The sequence below is a fragment of the Lactuca virosa genome, chromosome 9, assembly GCF_052849685.1.
Source record: "Lactuca virosa cultivar CGN04683 chromosome 9, Lactuca_virosa_CGN04683_v6, whole genome shotgun sequence".
NCBI lineage: Eukaryota > Viridiplantae > Streptophyta > Magnoliopsida > Asterales > Asteraceae > Lactuca > Lactuca virosa.
In genome coordinates, this window is record NC_136434.1 from 219661538 (window position 1) to 219674661 (window position 13124).

Here is a 13124-nt window from a genome sequence, read left to right on the forward strand (position 1 = left end):
TTTGCAGGCTCTGGCGTGGTTTGAACCATGAATGCAAATTGGAGTGCCATCATTTCTGATTCTGGGTCTGTTTCAGTTTCTTCTTCAGCAATATCATGAATTTGGGCGAGATGAGCATTTTCAGGTCCTGAAATATTCAGTGCCTGAATCTGGTCCTCCCAACCATAAGACTGAGCAACTACTGCCAGATTAGCAGTTTCACTATTGATAGAAGCACTTCCACGATTATTGCCCACTGGAACCATTGTTCTATCATTGCTTACTCTTTTGTCTGGCTTTGGACACTCACGTACAAAATGACCTGGCTCGTGGCAATTGTAACAACGTAACTTTCCCTTGTTAAACCCTACTTTCTTATCCCCATTCATTCCCCAGTTATTCTTTCATGTTTTCTTAGCAAATTGCTTATCCCTGAACACAGCCATAGCAATTTGCCAAGTGATGTCCATTTCCTCCACATCCTCTGGATGAATCTGATCCAGGTCAGCAAATAAAAGTTGCGGAGGAAGTTCTCCAGCTACAAAAGCATTGTAGCAATTTACGAGTCCAGTAGCAAGAGCTAAGTTCTATTCAGTTTCTTTGGAATGAAGAACTGGAGCTATAACTGGTGCACTTGAGGAGGAAACAGCTTGAGGAACACCGAAAGATTGACTTTGTTGATGAGAAACAGATACTGGAGCAACATGTGAATGAGAGACAGTTGCTGAAGCAACATATGATGTGGTTGATGGAGTGATAAATGTTTGATTCTGAGTCTGTTGAATGGCAAAAGCTTGACTTGGAGAGGTAAAAGATGAAAAAGAATTATTTGAAGAAATCCCAAGATTTGCAGTCGAGTAGGAATTAACGTGATTAATTTCTCTTTGCTTATCATCAAGATCACAAGCTTTGATGACCGCCACATTCATATCCCATGTCTTCGGAAGTGAATTCAACAACTTCTTGTTTATCTCAGACTTAGTCACATAAACCCCGGCTGAACCATTTCAGTTGTAAGTGTGGTAAACGTTGTAACTGGGCTTCTAGAGTTTCTCCAAGAACATAATTAAACATATTGAATTTTTGCCTCAACATGTCTTGGCGACTCTGTTTCATATCTTCATTACCCTCATAAACTTCAATCAAAGCTTCCCACAAAGCCTTTGCTGAAGTGTATTCTCTAAATCCTTGTGCAATCTCAGGAGATAGTGTCATTGTGAGAGTAGCCAGTGCTCTTTCTTGCTCTTCAATCTTTTCAAAATCTTCATCGGTGTAGTGTTCAATCGAATTCTCAACAACTGTTTCATCTTCTAGTGTTGTAGTGATACGAATTGGTCCCTTTAAAATACTTCTCCAAACCTTGAAATCTTTCATTTTGATGTATTTCTCGATTCTGTACTTCCATTCTGGGAACCCTTCTGCGGACAACAATCGGAGAATGCGAGTGGTTGTTCCCATGATGGAATCCAATTCATGATGATGTGCTTGACCTTGAGAATCCATTTTTTTAATTGATAATGACTTGGAAAAATTAACTAAAATACCAAAGAGAAAGTTTGAGGACAAACAATTACGGCCGTAAAAACAAGTTTACGGTCAATGTTCACAGCTGGGAGTTTACGGTTGGAGGTTCACGGTTGAAATTTTTTTTGTCTATTGAAGTGAGTTTACGGTTAAGAGAGATTGTCTGTTTACGGTCAATGAAGATTGATTGTTTATGGTTAATGAAGATGGTTGCCTGTTTATGGTCAATGAAGATTTCCTCTTTACGGTCAATGCAGATCGCCTGTTTACGGTCGTACACTGTTGACCATAAACACCCAGAGTTTGATGAAAACTTGAATTGCAAGCAGATCTAAACCCCTTATGTTATGAAACCACCAAATGCAGTCTTGAAAAATGATGAAACTAAACTTCTTTGACCGAAAACGTGATTGAAAGATGAATTGACACTAGACTTGCTCTGATACCAATTGTAAGGTACTAACAACAGGATCTTAACTAGTGATCAACCAATCTAACAATAAAACAATAAGAGAAATGAGTAGAAGAAGAATGAATTAAAGCTTGCACACGTTTGTATTAAGAAAACATCTGGTACAACTCTGACTGGCCGTAAACACTATGAATCAAAAACTGCAACTGACACAGACTAGACCTATTTATAGTAAAGAAGACTTGACCGTAAACTAGACAAAGGCCGTAAACCTGTTTACGGTCGTAAACATGCCAATGACCGTAAACATACCAAAACCACTTCCATCACAATACTACAAGACCTATACATCCAAAGCCTAGCCCAAACCATAATATGGACCCTTCAGGCTCAACCAGGTATGTATCAACCCCGAGCTCCTAATGACTCAAAGCCCATATCATCTTGATGCATACAACGTACAATCATACCAGCAATAGTTACATAGACACGAGCATAAACGACACCTAGTGTCCTACAGTATAGTAAGAGGAGTCACCTCGTAGATAGCAGCTACAACACTACAGCTCTTACATGGTTATGACCGATACCATGAAACACCTAATCAACAATAAGGAAATACCCACTCAGTGTACACTCTTTAACCTCTAAAATGACTAAAAGTCAACCATGGTCAAAAAGTCAATAGTCAAGGTAAAGAGTCAAAGTCAACTTTGACAGGTCTCCACATCGTGGCCACCCATAGGTCACGTTGTGGGCACTCCAAGACAAAACAATCAGGCAATCAGTCAATTCCCACTCCATGGCAACGCCTAGGCGAAACGGTCGCGGAAACACCAGTAGCCACTCCGCGGACACTGGGCACCAAAAACTTAATGGATTAAGTTGCTATTCCCCAATACCAAAATCTATAAAGCTCAGATCTGGTTTCCCTCAAGATATTTATGGATAAATTGTCCAACTTTATCCATTAAGACAAGATCTTAATATCTATGATCTTAATGAAAACACCAAGGCATGGACTCACCCAATAAGCCATGCAGGCCATCTTTGCCAGTACTCCCCCACTAGGGTCTCGAACCGTCACCAACTGTCGTTCACAATCAGTCAGACCCCTATGCAAGCTTAACCAATCCATACTAATAATAACGCAGACATCCCCCATCGCGATAAGAATAAGATCGATCAGAAACTCAACACAAAAAATATCCAATACGAAACCTCGGTAAACATCAGAGGCCGAAATTGTGTGCTTATCTAGAATAGCTACTCTCAAAGCTCGATCTAAAGTCTCGCATTGAACACTAAAGCCTATACTGAAAGATGTCGATACAAACGACCGGATGGCACCCGAGTCGAATAGCATTAAAGCAGGTACATAATTTCCAATAAAAGTACCTAACAAAACATAATCATCAGCATGCATAAGTAAAACAACAAAAATATAAAGGAACTCATACCAGAAATGATGGTTGGTGTTGCCCTGACTCCCTCTGCTATCCAGTAAAAAGCTCTTTCTCGGGATTTCGGGGCTTCGTCCTTTCCTAGACGAACATTAGTAATGCATATGGTCGCAGGAGCAGGATTCTAAACTGGCCTCGATGCAAGTAATGATAAATCGGCCTTCATATGGCCTGTCTAATTGCAGTTGTAGCATACTTGAAGACCCAACATATAATCGCTCAAAAAGTGTCCTTCCTTTCTACACTTGTAGCACACCGTCCCTTTCCGACAGGGATCCTCATGACCCTTACTGCACTTTATGCAAATATGGCACCTCCGACCTCCTGGTCTTGATTCAGCGGGCTTGAATCACTTAGTCACTGGTTGCGACTGCACTGGGCATGTTGTCTCTCTGCTTCATCTCCACCTCAGCCCCTCTAACCTATATCTCCAGCTCAAGCTCTCTCCTCTTGACATTGGTCTGTAGCTCAGCCGATGTTTGATATTGGGTGTTCATCCGCACCTTCTTAGAGGATGCGTACTCAAGGCAGAATAAGGCCCTCTCGTGAAACATCCTGATGATCTTAGTCATTATTTATGCCGTCTTTCTGAGCGACAGGAACTCCTGGGCAAGTCGTTCCCTCTCTACCAGTGGCACAAAATCACCCCAGAACATCTCAGTAAACTGATCCCATGTCAAAACGGACCGCTCCTCTGCAGAATAGTCGGAAGTCACAAGCTTCCACCAGTCCTTCGCTCCCAGGCGAAGAAGGTTCAGCGTGAAACGAACCTTCAGGTTGTCCGGACATGAACAAGTGTAGAAGCATCCCTCAAACTAAGAGACTTACCTCTTAACAACAATGGGGTCCTTGACTCCATCGAACTCAAGAGGATTAATGTTGTTGAACACTTGATACAACATCAAATCACCCCCATGCAGTCTAGTAGCAACCTCAGTGACGGCAACATAACACTCATCAAAAACTTCAATCATAACGGTCTTGACTGACCTAAACATTTCCGAGTAGCTTCCTTAATCGTCACGGCCACCTCGGCGCCAATGATCTTACAGATCTCCTCATCACTGGTACTTGGTCTGTCTAGATCGCTAGAGCCTAAACCTCTGGTAACTGCCATACTGAAACACAGAAGGAAAAGGTCAAAACTAGGATAAAGTGCATACATACTCTATACATAGCCCCCACAAGTTCCTTAGTGCACTGAGATTCTTCCTAAACCGCATACGGATCCTGTGCTTTTATTAGTACAGGTCCCTACTACTTTCCACACTTTTCCATAGTTGATTTAGGCTGTCCTCCCAAAGTCCTAAGTCACTAACTCACCCTACCCTAGGTGTATTCACATACACACCTTTGGGTTCTGCAGAACTAGCACTAAGCACCTATATACTCATCCTATGCTACTCCTTAACCACCGCTCCACTCTATAATAATCTTCGCTAATCTCGCAACGTATACCAATTGTTCATAAACCTAGACTCTATGGTCGGTGAAATAAATGATTCTACCTCAAGTCCACAACTAGACGAGGAACAGGAAATAAGGCTAAACCAGGCATTCTAATGTTATAAAACCCTAACTATGTACGACCATAAAGCATACACAAGGCAATTAACAATTTTAGCTTCAATCCTAATTCCTAACAAGGAAACACAAGCAATCTCCTAGCTAAGAGGTATCACAATTCAGGCAAATCTATCATGCACTTTCTGAGGGATCCTTATCCTATCAGTAGCATGCATCTCTATAAGCTAACTCAAATACAACAAAACACAAATATGGATATTATGGGAGATCACTTTTCAAGCTACAACCTCCTCCTTTCTTCTTATTTGAAATTCATTACTAATTTAAAAAGGTTTTTATGAAAACATTTCATAGATCCTAGTTTGAGTTTGGAATCCTACGAATGTTCATCAAAATCCCTCAAACCAACGATCTAATACCAACTTGTAACGTCCCATTTTTTAAAACAAAATTTTCATTTCTTTATTAAGGATAAAACATTGTTTCCCCAAAACCAAGTAAAAGAACATAAGAATCAAAATACATTCATCCCAAAAATATCGGAGTATCACAACATGCAGAATCATAGAACCACATGTGGATGTGTATAATCAAGCCTTCACCTTCCCACGATCATCTGAAGTACCCGAAACACAATATATCAACAACTATAAGCATGACGCTTAGCGAGTTCCCCCAAAATAACACATAACATATATAGCATCACGTAACTGTATTGGGTCCGTAACAATCTCGAGTCTAAATTAACCCCGAGTCCAGATTGGCTTTGAGCCCAGATCGGCTCCACTAGGTTTGTATCAACCCCAAGCCCGTGATGACTCCGATCGCAGATTAGCTCCATGCTTACAACATACAATCATACCAACAATAGTCACATAGACACATGCACAAACAAAACCTATTGGCGTATAGTATAGTGAGAGGACTCACCTCATAGATAGCAGCTAAAATACAACAACTCTCACACGGTAAAGACCGGTACTATGAAATACCTAATCAACAATAAGGAAGTACCCACTCAGTCTACAACACTCTATGACCTTTAAATTGACTAAAAGTCAACCATGGTAAAAAAGTCAACATTCAAGGTCAACGGTCAAAGTCAACGTTGACATATCTCTACATTGGTGCCAACCATAGGCCACGTCGTGGGCACCCCAATACAAAACGGTTGGGCAATCAGACGATTCCCATGCCTTGGCCACCCATTAGCCATGCAGTGGCAACAGGTAGCCACACCCCGGACATTGGGCAACAACAAATTAATGGACTAAACTGTTATTCCTCAATCCCAAAAGCTCTAAAGCTCGGATCTGGTTTCCCTTAGATCTTAATTTTTAAGACATCCCATTTAGAGAAGATCTCAATTTTTAAGTTCTTAATGACAACACCAAGGCTTGGACTCAATGTATAAGCCATGCAAGCCATCTTTCCAACCAACCCGATGGTCAAGAAGCTAATAATGCACTTAAGGGATCTAGAGTTCACTCCAACTCCAAGAATAAGAAGATTTATGTGACATCCCCTAATTTCTCGGCCAGAAAAGACCGATTTAATTCATGCTTTTTAAAATAAAATCAGAGAAATCTTTTCAAAAGATGTTGCGGAATTGGTCCCCAAAACAAAACATGATAAAAGTTTATCAAAACCTTTCTTTAAGAAATGTATAGTTTCATTTCATATCAAAACCTCGGGATGTCATGTACCGATACAGATCAAAAGCATAAACAAGACATTATAAGCCTTTCAACAGTTATTTACAACTACTGGCCTATAATCCAAAAATCTCTCATCGTCCTCCGACTATGCTCGGGGTCCACTACCTGTAATCATAAAAAGCTGAGTGGGTCAAGCTTGGGAGCCTGGTGAGCATATAGAGTTTTCAACCCACAATAATAATAACTTATTAAGTTCGCCTATCAACAATAACCCTGATTACCCATTCCCGTTGTCCTCACTTTACGTCCCTAAACACCTCTCACAAGGGACCGAACCTAAGAAATATCATTCGGTTGGACACTACTGCTAAGGGTACTCCTCAGCCATACATGTCCTAAAGGCAACCATGAGGGGGATTGGAGTACGCCAATGAACATTTAGTTCATCAACACCTACAAGTTGCGAACTTGCTAGTGTACCACTGGACTGTCTAGAAAGGTCTGTGATCGTCATCTATACTCCGCTAGACAACTACAACGACAACACCAACAACAACACCGAGGCCTCTCATCATTTTAACACCCACCGACTATTTCGTCTACCCATGTTCTACCCAACATAATTGTAGATAAAATACATATATACAGTTTAAAACTTGTATAAAACATCTATTCAACAGTCACCTCAAATAAACAATTAACATATTTACACATAACATGTATTTTAAGCTAAATACTTCATATCTATGTGTAAAGTGAAAGTAACTACACACTCACATGATTTGATGATAATCGGGCAGCAATTCGTTTCCTAAAACGTTCGTTTCTAATAAAACCGGGAGTTTTATTGAGAAACCGGGCTCTGCAAGGGTCGGGCTTCGAAACCGAAAAGATAAATTTCCCGGGCTTCTCGGGCACTTCGTGGCGTATTCCGAGGGTTATAATTGATATCGGGGCTTTGGGGGATGATAAAATGAAAGAAATATGGGTTTAGGGGCTAAAAGTGATAATTTTCCAAAATATACCCGGGAGGTCTCGCACCCTCCTATTTATAGGTGCGAGCCTCCTGATCCAACGGCTGAGAAGCCTCCAGGTGGCGCAGATTCGAGGGCTCGCAGCACCTGCTCGCACGTGGGCTGCGCATGCGAGGGGCTCGCTGTCCACTTCTAAGTGGACCGAGGTCTAGGGTCCGAAGTAGGGGGGGGGGGGTTCGTGGCTCACTACGAGGCTCGGACACGTGATAAAGAGCACACGTCGCACTTCTACTGAACCGCTTCGGATCAGCTCAGCAGCTCGGATGACTCAGCACAATTTCGGACACGTGGCATGTTCTAAGCGAGGACACGTGGCCGAAGTCCACTTATGCGAAATTCCTCGGTTTTGGGGATTTTTCTCGTTTTTCGCGCCAAAACTTCTAAAATCCATAACTTACGCATACGAGCTCCGTTTTTGACGTTCTTTATATGCACGTGTAGGTAAAATTATGCTCTACAACTTTTGTTTAGACTTCGTCGGCTCATTTTGACTTTAATTTTTATATTATTATTTTTAACAGACCGAGACAGGAAATTCGTTAAAAATTCATAACTTCTTCATCCGACGTCCGTTTTCGTCAGACTTTTTACCGTTGTGCTACTATTGACCAGACCTTCGATTCTCGTTTAGGTCGTGTCGGCTAAAAATCACTCGATCTAAAATTCGAGTTTTTAGCTGTCTACTGGTAAGCTGAAACTTCGAAAAATCATAACTTCCTCATACGAAGTCAGATTTGGGCGTTCTTTTTATACATACTCTCGGTTTAACGAACACTACGAGTTTCGTTTAGATTACTAAGGCTAAAAAGTAGTTTTTCAAAAACTCACTTTTTACGACATTCAGCACCGTGCCGGTTTTGTCGTGAAACTTCGACAGGTCATAACTTCTTTGTTATAACTCGGATTTCGGCATTCTTTATATATCCGTAATCCTTGTCACGACCACTACAACTTTCTTAATAGATATCGGCTTTATCTAATATTTATTTTCAACGCTCATTTTTATTCTTAATTAATTAACTCCTACTAATTAAGCATAAAACACATAAAACACATAATATTCACATAATTCCTTTTCATTTCTTCAAAATGAGTTACAAAGGTTAACCTAGACTATCATATCAAGATTAATGCCTAGGCTAGAAACACGAGCGTTACAATTTAGGACCAAAAGCTCATAAAATGACCTAGAACTAGATCTAGAGAAATAATTTGCAAAGTAGAAGCTTTTTACCACCAATAAGTCAGAAATGGGATGAAGTAGATGGATCTAAGCTGAAACCACACTCACAAGCAACACCAAGGGCTCCTTCTTTCTTCATCCTTCATGATAATGGAGCTCAAGCACTCAAAGCACATAAATGGAGGCTAGGGTTTGGATGGGGTTCGTTCTCATAGGGTGGAGGCTACCAAATGAGGTAACCCTAGGATTTAGTGCCCTTAAATAGGGCACCAATCCCGAAATTAGGGTTTTATGCCCAAATTAGCTGTCACGTCGCGGAAAATATAATGCCACATCGTGGCCTTTCGGAAATGCACATTTCTCAATTAGAAAGTGCCATGTCCTGGCAGCCCAATGCCACGCTGTGGCTCAGCCTAATTTTATAAAATTAAAATACCTAGAATCAGAAATAAATACATGGAAAGAGGATGTTACATGGATTCTGATCCTCATTCACACATTGAAATTGTAGAGCTGACATATTATTCATAATGAATAACAAAGGATAGGCATTTGATTAATGTTGTGCTTAATAGGGTATAATTGATATCAACATGATGTGCTTTCTATTTAGTTGTGACATTCTTTAACTAGCATGTCTACATTTAGATGTTCATAATTCTTGATTTTGTTATTCAGGTTGAGTCAGAAGGTTCTAATATAGTTTCTAGAAGAAATCCTAGTAAGTCAAGCGGTGATGACTAATTTGTTATGAAAGTATCTAAAAACAAGGTATTTTATGTTTAAAGTTAAATTAAGTTAACTAGGAATTTTTTGCAATTGATCTTTAATTGTTTCATTTTTTAAGCTTATAGGTTGGTCTTATTATTATTATTAGTGAATGGGGGAGACCGTAAAGAATATGCAAGCTAACACAGGAGCTTGTATGCAAGTCTATTTAAGTTTCCCGTTTGTCATGGGCATATCTTCTATATCGAATTTTAAAATGTTTTTTCGGGACTATCACATGACAAGTGAAAAGATTATAGGCTTATAGCTGAAATGATTATTGTACCTATTATCATCAGGCGATACCACCACGCCCTTCCCTTTTGATACATCTATAAAGAGGACAAGATAGATAGACAAATATAGTGACCAGATTGACGCTACAAAGCAGTTGGTTAATGAAGTAATTAGTGAGATATATGCACTTATGCAAGGAGACCAAGCATCAGCTCAATTTTACAAAGATTACATTTGGTTTTCGGAATATAAAGCATCTTTATTCCTATATAGATATCATGATATACTTTAATTGCTCAATATGTGAATCCAATGGTTGCATGATTCAAAATGGATTTTCTGTAGCGTTATGCTAATTTAGGAAATGTTGGGTATCTTTTAGTTAGAGGTTCTCACACCTCTCTATTGTGTTGTTTATTTTGCTTTTATCCTTATTATTTAGTCTATTCTTATGAAATATCTACTTATTGAGGTCATCTTATACCATGAGTGTTCTACCTAATTGGGCGATGTCTATATTCTTAAAGAAGGTAAGACTTCTTGGGTGTCTGTTGGCAACCGTATGCCCTAAAACAACCAAATTATGTGTGTCTTATCCTTATTCCATTTGGTTATGCCATCTATTGATCAGTCAGGATGAAATTTTAGTTTCATTTATATTAAGCTGAGTCATATCTAATCATTATGCAACTAATCATGATAATGATATGTCCTAGGTGTGACTATATCTGGAAGAATAAAAGTAATGAAATTTAATTTTAGGTTTTAAATTAGTGGTATCAGAGTAGGAATTCCTTTGAGCTTGATTTCAAATCTCAAAACATTCATGTTCTTCGATTGTTCTTTGATTTTTTTTATTTTTCAACTCCGAATTTTCTAGATCTATTCTGCATTTTGCAATTATTTTTTGAATTTGATGTGAAATTCATTGTTCAGATTACTTGTCTTGATTTGAAATCTATGTTAGCCCATTGAATTGATTCTTACTCATTTTTTTTAAATCATACCAAAAGATGATTCTCACTCTATTCCTTTCAACTCACCTAGTAGTATTCGATCTACTATTAGAATTCCAATTTTGTATCAGGAAGATTTTGAAGTTTGTGTTATGCACTTTGAAGTTTATTTTGTTGGTATAGAAGATCATGGTTCAAGCATCTGGTGTGCTATCACCAAATGTCCTCATCAATGTTCAAAAGCTGCTAAACCAATTTTAACTCAAGCTCATTTAGAAGAATTGGTTGCTGTGATTTAGCCTCATATGAGAAACAGAGACTTCAAAACAACTTAAGTGTTAAAAGACATCGTCTTTTTGCTCTTGCACCAGATACCTTCAGACTTGTAACTACTATGAAAACTTCAAATAAAATTTGGATAATATTAAAGGAACTATACTCTAGGAGATGAAGATCAAACACATTCAATGTAAACAACTCTTCTTTCAGAATTTGGATCTTTTAAACAAAAGCCAGAGGAAACTCTTGATCAAGTTACTAACAGATTTCATCATCTATTAAGTATAATGTCAAAACATAATTTCAAAAGGGAAAATATCAAGCGGAAAGTGAATTTTATGAATTCTTTAAGATCAGAATGGAAATTGAATGTGTCTATTCGTAAAGCTCATGAACAATTCAAAAATTACTCTATATCTCGAATGATTGGTATTCTTAAATACCATGAAACTGAAGTCATGACTGAAGTGCAAGACATCTAGCGTTTGTTGTAAAAGAAGAAAATGCAAAAGCAAAGAAGTCCAAAGTGGTTGTTGGAGATATTGATTCAGATGCTATTGTTGATGAGTTTACTAGTGAGGAGAAGGCTTTAATGGTTAGCAATCCTAAGAGATTTTTCAAGAAAAATTTCTCAAGGTTCAAAAACAACAACTTTGGAAAAAATGATGGTGGAGGAAATAGTTTCAAAGGAAGTAATCAATTTTCAGAGAAAACTAAAAATGAAGGATACAAGGGATATCAAAGAGAAGATGAGAAGAAAGAAAAGAAGTTAGTTGGTGAGTATGGATTTGATTGTAACTATTGCAACGAAAAACACCATTTTGCAAAAGAGTGGATGTTAAGGAAACAAAATAAGAAGAAAGAAAACGAAAAAGATGAATCCTATTATGTCCACAAGATTGAAGATCTTCACAAGTTGAAGCTCGCTGGAAAAGAATTGATTATGGAGGAGGATGATAACAATGGTGGAAAGATACAGGATATCACACCACTGACCGGGGGCGGAAACGCTAAGTTGTGTGACGTTTAGGGACGTTGGATCTAAAGACAAGTATATTGAACAATACATGGAAATATAACATAAATACTTCTTTTATTCATTATGGAAAATGGTTACATGGTTTGATTTCCAAACAATCCCTAAAGATAAACTAAACAAAAAGTAAACAAAATAAAACTTCCATCAGCCAGGTGGCGACTTCCTTCAACACTCTACTTCCAATACTACTCATTCCCTGAGAAAACATAGGTTTTGAAAACTTCAACTTAATGTTGTCTAGTTAATAGGTTTTTATGGTTTTATACTTTATAGAATAGTTTTATAAATCTTTAAAAGAGTCTCTATTCTTCGTATTGTATTTTCCCTAGACAAACTACTCTTTTAGCACTTATCCTATTGCTTTCTCTTTTATAGATTTATATTTCCTATTCTTATCTTTTCATAATTTCATTACTTCCTAGGAATTCTCCTCTATGTAGTTTAATTTATTAAGGTTGGCGAGTAATGTTACAATGAGTCCCTATAATCGAGCTATATGACTTGAGATTTCCATGCCACGACCCTTCATCGGACATCGTGAAAGAGACTATAAAGTCATTTCTTCTGGGGTTGTAGGTAGAAACCTCAGCTGGGAGTATGAATCCCGTATACATCTATACATACCTTTAGTGGTCACTTAAGATTAACTATTATAGGTTCGGGGTAGCCGAATATCAATCAGCTATGGATGAATAATACATCTCATTTAACACTTACTTTGATAAACCTTTTAAATATGATTATTTATCTTTGTTATTCTTTCTTTACTTTTTAATTTAATATACTTTCCTTATATAATTATTCATATATATATATATATATATATATATATATATATATATATATATATATATATATACACACACATAACCTTATATACATAATAATTATTTTCGTTTTGATATATTTTATAGGATATTAAGGCATCGTACAGTTAAGTACATTGCCTACCCTTATGTTTCCTTTTGATATAGTTTATTCCATAATTATTCTGATACGTGTCTATATATATATATATATATATATATATATATATATATATATATATATATATATATTATACCA